This window comes from Lepidochelys kempii, chromosome 5 (genome assembly GCF_965140285.1).
Source record: "Lepidochelys kempii isolate rLepKem1 chromosome 5, rLepKem1.hap1, whole genome shotgun sequence".
Taxonomy (NCBI): domain Eukaryota; kingdom Metazoa; phylum Chordata; order Testudines; family Cheloniidae; genus Lepidochelys; species Lepidochelys kempii.
Window position 1 is genome coordinate 69,967,312 of NC_136384.1, and position 7,186 is coordinate 69,974,497.

General features: G+C 40.9%; 1 long non-coding RNA gene across 1 annotated transcript; it reads right to left on the bottom strand.

The window, feature by feature from the left end:
* Nucleotides 1-1,005: 1,005 nt before the first annotated feature.
* On the bottom strand, nt 1,006-7,186 carry LOC140912067 (uncharacterized). The gene is made up of 3 exons (XR_012159215.1): nt 7,100-7,186; nt 6,249-6,445; nt 1,006-1,846 (listed from the first exon to the last, which is right to left on the bottom strand). It is a non-coding gene; the product is annotated as an uncharacterized LOC140912067 (long non-coding RNA).

Below are 7,186 nucleotides of genomic sequence, written 5' to 3' on the forward strand. Positions count from 1 at the left end.
TTTGCTGATCAGTCTTGTCCTGATAAAATGTGTAACATTGTATGTGAAGCTGTAAAATTCCCTTGTATGATACTATTAACACATATTTCTAACCCCACAGCTCTGCCAAAGCAGAAATTGGCAAATGGGTCTGTCCTAAACAAAGGGGATGTTTGGTTTTTTTCCGGGGGGGGGGGTTGGCTTTCAAATGGAAAAACTCTGAATATTGCTTCATGAGATGACACCAGGAACTCCTTTTCTTCTCTCCATCTTCCCCAACACAGGGAGCTGACAAGTAGCCTGGAGCTGCTTGCCAGTGACTGCAGGGGGAGGAATGGGCTATGTTGGCACTCTCTCCCAGAAGACCTTGTGTCAAGGTTCCTTCCCCACTCTGAACGCTAGGGTACAGATGTGGGGACCTGCATGAAAAACCTCCTAAGCTTATCTTTACCAGCTTAGGTCAAAACTTCCCCAAGGTACAAAATATTCCACCCTTTGTCCTTGGATTGGCCGCTACCACCACCAAACAAATATTGGTTACTGGGGAAGAGCTGTTTGGAAACATCTTTCCCCCCCAAAATACTTTCCAAAACCTTGCACCCCACTTCCTGGGCAAGGTTTGGTAAAAAGCCCCACCTATTTGCCTAGGTGACTACAGACCCAGACCCTTGGATCTTAAGAACAATCCTCCCAACAACACTTGCACCCCCCCTTTCCTGGGAAATGTTGGATAAAAAGCCTCACCAATTTGCATAGGTGACTACAGACCCAAACCCTTGGATCTGAGAACAATGAAAAAGCATTCAGTTTTCTTACAAGAAGACTTTTAATAGAAATAGAAGTAAATAGAAGTAAAGAAATCACCTCTGTAAAATCAGGATGGTAGATACCTTACAGGGTAATTAGATTCAAAACATAGAGAATCCCTCTAGGCAAAACCTTAAGTTACAAAAAAGATACACAGACAGAAATAGTCATTCTATTCAGCACAATTCTTTTCTCAGCCATTTAAAGAAATCATAATCTAACGCATACCTAGCTAGATTACTTACTAAAAGTAATAAAACTCCATTCCTGGTCTATCCCCAGCAGACAGACAGAGACCCCTTATTTCTCTCCCTCCTCCCAGCTTTTGAAAGTATCTTGTCTCCTCATTGGTCATTTTGGTCAGGTGCCAGCGAGGTTACCTTTAGCTTCTTAACCCTTTACAGGTGAGAGGAGTTTTTCCTCTGGCCAGGAGGGATTTCAAAGGGGTTTACCCTTCCCTTTATATTTATGACACCTTGCCAGGAGCTACCCCCAGGTCCTTCCACATGGAGCAGAGAAGATGGGAACCAGAAGCAGGCTCTGAGACACTTTTCACCAGTCTGATTTTCTGACTGTCTTTGTTTTATTCGCTCAGATTAAGTTTTAGCAATTTTTGTGGGGTGGGCCTGGTGAGAGGTGGCCACTATGGGTTGGTTGTGGCATATACATAGAATACAGGAAAGGCTGGTTCGGGGAAATGTGATCAACATTCTATGTATTTTTGAGCTGTTGGTAACTACTTTTTTTCTTTGTTTTCTTTGTTTGGATTGCAAGTTCTTTAGAGCAAGGACTGTTTTTTACTCTGTGCTTTAGCATAATGATAGATCTTCCATCATGACTGGAACCTCTAGGCACTACTGTAATAAATAATAATTGTACATATGAATATGCATTGTAAGAAAGCAATTCTACTCTAGGCCTGGTACAAGTAAAACAGATTTTCACAAGCTTCTCCTCTATACGTTGTTTTACAGTTAAAGGCAGTAAATGAGAAGAGGGAGTTCCTTACAAAGTGAAGCTGATCTGTAATATCCTCTCCAGAAAGTATATTTCAGTTGCACTGAAAGAGAGATCAAAAGAAATATCACACAGAATATAATCTGAAAATCTACCATAATATAGCCTTACAATGCTAAGACATTATATTTCCATAGGCAGTAAGCAACAGCAGGCATAAACAAATGCAAATTGTGTTCCATACTGTCAAAATTATTCCAGGAACAGCAAATTCTTAGACATATGGGATTTAATTAGTTTGTGTACCATACGTTAAAACATCTGACACATTCTCAGGAATATTTGCATTTTGAAGTTACAAAGAATTATTATTTTTTCTATAAAGTAGGAATGCCAATCTAACACACCAACAGAAATGAAGATCCAAATATAGGTGAAGTTATTTTCTACCAAGGTGAACCATGGAACAATGTGTAATGACTATTCACACAGTAAAGCTAAAAATTGTTAAATAAATAGCCCAAGCTAAAGGACAGTGCTTCAAGGAAAATATTCTGAAGCATGGCAGGGCTGAATCTTTGGTTCCAACATGTGACTCAGGACCATCATGCACACAGTGTCTGCTACTGTATGCTGAGAGATGGAATTGTGAATATGGTTTACTGCTCCCTTCTAGCATGTGGTTTAAACCTTGTGGATTCAGTGTGTGATCCACTAGTAATGCTCTCCAAATATTCATGCTTTTGCTCCAAATGAAAAGGCATCATGAAAACTTACTCCACAGTCCTGGAAGAGGGGCAGGGCTCCTGAATCACTCTGTGTGGCAGTGATCTACATTTCCACTCCATTTAAGCCTTACATGAGTGTGGATGCCTATTTAGCATTAGGTCCATTAGTTGTATTGCAGGGGTAAGTCAGAGAACTATGGTTGTATTTTATAATAGAAAAATTCCCAAGAAAAGGTAAGCTAGGATCAGTTTAAAATATTTCTCAGCTATTTGACTCCTAATGATAAAACTGATTGAAGTGGTGCTATTAACTTCACAGTTCTGTTTGTAGCTTGTGCTTTTAACATGACAATTACCATGTTTAATGCTCTGTTGACTATTTTTGTTGCTATTTGTTTTCTTTTGTGTTCATTAAATGTTAGTTTAAAAAACCTAAACTGATATTTTATCTGATTATCTACAATGTATTTTGATCATTGTTCTTTATTTTGATTATGTCCAAATAGGCAACTTTATCCACACCCATTCATTGTCGTGTCCCCCCGCTTAAATAATGATTGTGTAAAAATTTGCAGTTCCCAGAATTGTTTCTCAGCTGTAAGACAACTCTTTGAGTTGTTTCTTTATCAACATATTAGAAAGAAATGCTCCTCTGTGTCAACTGATTTTCTTTATTCCATTGTGTACCCAAGAAGGCTATTGCTAATTCATACACATTCTACCATCCAACACTCTGTTATGTGTCCCATGCACTTCAGCTTAATCAACAGTAAATATGGTGTTCTCTACATTTCATTAAGTATGCTGTGCTTGTTAGGGATGGGACTTTGCATATGGGTAAGAACGGCCCTGCCTGCACCCCTTAAAACAAAGTACGCAGCTCTGTAGGGCACCAGGAAATTTGGGGCACCAAATTTCCTGGTGCCCTCTGCTGCACCAGCCCTCTCTTCCTGCCCCTGCTCTGCCCCAGCCCCGCCCCCCTTCCCCTGAGGTGTGCAGGGGGTCTGGGCCTGCTCTCACCGGCCGTGGGAAGTGCAGCAACCTAGCCCCAGCCATGCCGCCGGTGAGTGCTGGGGCGTGGTTTCCCCTGACCCCCAAGCCCATGGGGGTGGGGGTCTGCGAAGGGCCCCAGAATTGCTTGGGACGGCCCTGGGTGCAGGAAGTTGGTTGCTGTTGTTTTGGAGGCATTCCTCCAGTTGCACAGCTCTGATCACTGTTCCTCCTCAGAGCTCAATACTCATGCAAAAACTCAAGAGCTGCTTCATTCTTTGCTCTCATGTCATATCCTTTTGGCTCCCACTCCCATCATTTCAGTCTTCTCTATCTCCCCTTCAACTGGCTTTCGTCTCTTTTGTGCTCTCTCCCCCGTAACAAGCACTGGTAAGTATCAGCTTCTATTCTGAAGCTAGACATTACTTTTCTGCTGTTTATAGATTTTTCCTTTTTAACTAAAGCAGAAATGCTTGTTACAAAACATCTGCAAAATGAAATTCCATGTTGTCAGTACACAATTAAAAAAAGAAATACCTGATAGAATTCAATAAAGAAACATGAACTGGAGCCATTTTGTAAAAACATCTTAGTATGCACTGTAAGTTTTGATCCATCATCAGATGAGCTGGTTAAGCCATTTCCAAATATTCTTTTCCCCTTTTGGCATTTTGTGCTGGGTGATCTTTGTTATATGCATGATTTACTATTACTCTGTATAAACTACAGTAAGCTTTCATAGGGGTTAATACACATTCATCAAGACTTTCAGATATATGGCCTGTCATGGATTACTTTCAGATCTCAACACAGCTTTGAAGCCAAACATGCTGCTTTTTTTTCATGTCCTGCTCATTAAATTACCATTTGATGTGAAGTTATTTGACCCCAAGAATTCAGATGTGCTGAGTCAGTCCAGGGAGGATTAAGGCAGGAGCTTTACGTTCTAGACTTAATGGTGAAAGAGGGAACCGGTACAGATATTGGGCAACAGCTGGCATACTGTACAGCTATGCATCCGATGAAGTGAGCTGTAGCTCACGAAAGCTTATGCTCAAATAAATTGGTTAGTCTCTAAGGTGCCACAAGTACTCCTTTTCTGATAGAAACAGGCCACCAACTAGGAAAAGAAGACGAATTCTATGTTCATGGTACCCCCATCCATTGTTTGGTCATGACATGTTATGTGATTCATGGAAAAGCAAGGAAGAGGGGTAAGGTAACAAGCTGGAAGTCATATAGTTCGGACTTAGGCTGATTTGCAGTTTGGGTAGGTTTACCTGCGCTACTTTTAATCTAGTTAGCACACTAAAAATAGCAGTGAAGATGTAGTGGTATAGGCCATAGCACGGGCTACCTATGTATGTACCCAGAGGAACTGGGCAAGCTTCTACTGAAGCCTGTGCCACCACATCTGCACTGCTATTTTTAACCATGCAAACTAGATTAAAACTAGCACATATATGCCTACCCAAGCTGCAAATAACATCTATTGATTGCAGCGTAGACGTAGCCTTGGTCAGCAAAAATAGTTCACACTGTTATCTAGGGAAGCCAACATTTTTATTTATTTGGGGGAGGCGGGGGCAAAGAGAGCGATGAGAAAGTGTCCAAAACTTTAGTGGAGATAGGCCCAGCATAATCTTAATTGACCCCTGTGAATCATACAGCAATTTATAACCACTTGTGCAAACAGACTCACTTAATTTGTCAGGATACTAGAATAGAACCAATTAATTGTTAGCCTTCAATGATTCAGTTTAACATGTATGATGATGACAAAGCTTTAGAATTAAAAAGTCTGCTTTCTTTCCACAGAAGAAACAATACCCCAGGAACTTTCCTTCAAACAATATCATCTTGTTAGATAAAAACTGGATTCTGTAAATCACAATTTTAAGAAAATTCTTGCAATCCAGAAGAAATGGGAGACTAGTTTTATTGTATGAAACATCTCTAAAATTTGTGAAATATAAATAATTCTGACAATAAAATTCATGCAGTAATTCATTCAAAAAACTGATGAAGAAACCCCAGAGCCAATCCAACATCACACAGAATCCCCTGTAAACGCTGAAATGGTCTGTCAGACAGACCACATCATCATGAAAACTAATTTACTAAACTCTGCTACCACTGAATGGGCCCTGGGAATCTATAATGTAAAAAGATAATAGGTGCCCCCTTCCAATTTTTCTCCAAGATCCTTATTGACAAGTGGATGCCAACACTGATGCTAAATTTCTCCAATAAAATTTATGAACCCTGCAAATGGATTTTGAGAAAGTTTTCAGAAGAAAAGTTGGATGTTACAAGAGTTTATTGGGGATGATACCAAACCTAAATTTATTTTTTCAATATATCTTATTATTTGGGTATTGTTTAAAAAATCTTTAATTTTGCACAAGTTTTAAGGCAACATGAATATTTATGAAATTTTTCCTATTTTGTTTTCAAGTGAAGTCTGAGAGGCTTTGTCATTCCCTACTGCTCACATCTGGTTTCCAGCGTTTGAAGAGCTACAGTAGCCCAGTGCAGTTCAATGTGAAAGTAATCATGCTTTACAAATTAAAAAATTAAGGACAATAATGAAACACAAAGTCGTTATGAAAATTTAAATAATCTTTGTGTAAGGGATCAGAAATTCAATAAGATCACTTAAAAATTCACTGAAAGAGTCCTTTACTAAACCTAATTTAATAAACTGTATTCCTCACAGCCTCAGCATTGAATCCTGCCTCCGCTCATCAAGCTGCTGCCACCTATCATTTTCAGCCCGCCACTTACTCTCTTCAGCCCGCCACTTCTCCTCGTGTTCATTTTGTGCTTTCCTGCACTCTGACATTGTCTGCCTCCACGTATTCGTCTGTGCTCTGTCAGTGTGGGAGGACAGCATGAGGTCAGAGAACATTTCATTGCGAGTGCCATTTTTTGCCTTCTAATCTTTAGCCTCTGGGAAGGAGAAGATCCTGAAACACACGCAGCTGGTGGAGAAAAAAAAAAGGGACAGTGGTATTTAAAAAGACATATTTTATAGAACAATGGGTACACTCTTTCACGGTAAACCTTGCTGTTAACATTACATACATAGCACATGTGCTTTTGTTACAAGGTCGCATTTTACCTCCCCCCACCGTGTGGCTCACCCCTCCCCCCTCCCCACACTGCATGGCTAACAGCGGGGAACATTTCTGTTCAGCCACAGGCAAACAGCCCAGCAGGAACGGGCACCTCTGAATGTCCCCTTAGGAAAAGCACCCTATTTCAACCAGGGTGATATCACTCTCCTGAGGATAACACAGAGAGATAAAGAACGGATGTTGTTTGAACGCCAGCAAACATACACTGCAATGCTTTGTTCTGGAATGATTCCCGACTACGTGCTACTGGCCTGGCATGGTAATGTGTCCTACCATGGTGGACGGAATAAGGCTACCCTGCCCAGAAACCTTTTGCAAAGGCTTTGGGAGTACATTGAGGAGAGCTTTATGGAGATGTCCCTGGAGGATTTCCGCTCCATCCCCAGACACTTTAACAGACTTTTCCAGTAGCTGTACTGGCCGCGAATGCCAGGGCAAATTAATCATTAAACACGCTTTATTTTAAACCATGTATACTATTTAAAAAGGTACACTCACCAGAGGTCCCTTCTCCGCCTGGCGGGTCTGGGAGGCAGTCTTGGGTGGGTTCGGGGGTACTGGCTCCAGGTCCAGGGTGAGAAACAG